Here is a 2,375-nt window from a genome sequence, read left to right on the forward strand (position 1 = left end):
TGTAGGTGTATCAACAGTTCAGGGGTCTAGTCAAAGAAACCCCAAGTGCTCTCATTTCACTAGACATAGTTCCTGTCTGTAAAATAAAAGGTAAATTAATTATGAAATAACACGATTGTATTAATAATGCCATTCCAGTCAGCACTGTAGTGAAACATACCAGAACTGATTTCATTAGCTTGCCTGAGAGGATTGACACTAACCTGAGGATTGATACTAAACTGCCAGGATTCTTCCAATCCGTGAAGATGGTATATTTCTCCATCTATTAGTGTCCTCTTTGATTTCTTTCACCAGTGTTTTATAGTTTTCTATATATAGGTCTTTAGTTTCTTTAGGTAGATATATTGCTGGGCATACACACTGAGGAAACCAGAATTGAAAGAGACACGTGTACCCCAATGTTCATCGCAGCGCTATTTACAATAGCCAGGACATGGAAGCAACCTAGATGTCCATCAGCAGATGAATGGATAAGAAAGCTGTGGTACATATACACAATGGAGTATTACTCAGCCATTAAAAAGAATATATTTGAATCAGTTCTAATGAGGTGGATGAAACTGGAGCCGATTATACAGAGTGAAGTAAGCCAGAAAGAAAAACACCAATACAGTATACTAACGCATATATATGGAATTTAGAAAGATGGTAATAATAACCCTGTATACGAGACAGCAAAAGAGACACTGATGTATAGAACAGTCTTTTGGGCTCTGTGGGAAAGGGAGAGGGTGGGATGATTTGGGAGAATGGCATTGAAACATGTATAATATCATATATGAAACGAGTCGCCAGTCCAGGTTTGATGCATGATACTGGATGCTTGGGGCTGGTGCACTGGGACGACCCAGAGGGATGGTATGGGGAGGGAGGAGGGTGGAGGGTTCAGGATGGGGAACACATGTATACCTGTGGCGGATTCATTTTGATATATGGCAAAACCAATACAATATTGTAAAGTTAAAAAATAAAATAAAATTTTAAAAAAAAGGAAAAAATAAAAATAAAAAAATAAACTCTCAGGAGTGACATGAGAGAGGTGCTGCCAAGTCGCTGCAGTCGTGTCCAACTCTGTGCGACCCCACGGACTGCAGCCTACCAGGCTTCTCTGTCCATGGGATTCTCCAGGCAAGAACACTGGAGTGGGTTGCCATTTCCTTCTCCAATTCAGAGGGGTAGCAGTGCCATTATTCCAACCTCACAGGAGCACCATCAGGAAGGATAATTTAATTTCTCTCACCCTTTTTTCTAGGGTTTCATACCTTCCTGAAAATGCTCATTTTGAAGAGCACAGATTTATAATTTTTTATTCCCAAAGTTAAAAATACTCTTCACATTCGCCAGCTTACTGCTTCATGTGTGGCTTTGGGGTTTGCCATTGGGCCAAATATCTACCTTACAACACCCAGGGTTCAGCATGCTTTATTGGATGGAAAAAGCAAAGCGGTAGAGGAAGAATGAAATTAAAAAGAAATTAAGATATGAGGTGTATACAGCCAAGTACATCATCTTTTTTCCACATGAAGCACAGAGGGTGGTTTTTCCAGGCACTCACAGGCACATGGCACCTGTGTTCATTTAAATGATTACACATTCAACAAAATTTGAATGTGTGATGTGCAATCATTTAAATCACTCATTATACATTAAAATAAACCAACACAAACACAACTCATTTTCTGCTACTTTTGAGAAACTAAGTAAATTAAATGAAAGAACAAAATGAAGATGATGCCAGGCTGAAGATCATTCTTTGACCATGATCAAACTTTTAGCGGTGGTGTGGGGTCAGAAAAGGAGTAAAAGAAAGGAGAGTGTCTCCTCTTGCCCAGAGTCACCACGCTCCCAGACCACTCCTCCTCACGAGGACCATATAGCACAAAGGGAAACAGTAGGAAAAAACAGTTAGGAAAAAAGGCAAGTGGAAAGAATATAGTCTTTTGGAGAAGTGCAGGTGTTTTCCCCAGCTCTCCCATTATAATCGTCTATGGTTGCTGTGTCTTCTTTTTTTATGGTTAATGATTTCTACAACCTACTTGAATGGGGCTTCTGTCCACATAAATACATAGACACTATTTCAAGGTTTATCGTCTTGCCAAATACAAATGTCCCTTTCTTATCTTTCTTGACCTGTCAGCATTTGAATGAATGAGCCCCTGGCTCCTATCTGAAACATCCTCTCTACCTTCCACAGTCAACATGATTCTAGTTTTCCTTGTGATAGTTCAAAATCTCTTCCTCCCCCTTCCATGATCACTGTTTAAATGATTGACAAGTGCCAGACTTTGGTTTGCAGTGGTCTTCTTTTCTCCTCCTGGGGGATCATGTTCAGTCTTACACAAGCATGCAGATGAATCCAGACTTACATGTCT

The sequence above is a fragment of the Bos indicus genome, chromosome 5 (assembly GCF_029378745.1).
Source record: "Bos indicus isolate NIAB-ARS_2022 breed Sahiwal x Tharparkar chromosome 5, NIAB-ARS_B.indTharparkar_mat_pri_1.0, whole genome shotgun sequence".
In the NCBI taxonomy this organism is placed as follows: Eukaryota; Metazoa; Chordata; class Mammalia; order Artiodactyla; family Bovidae; genus Bos; species Bos indicus.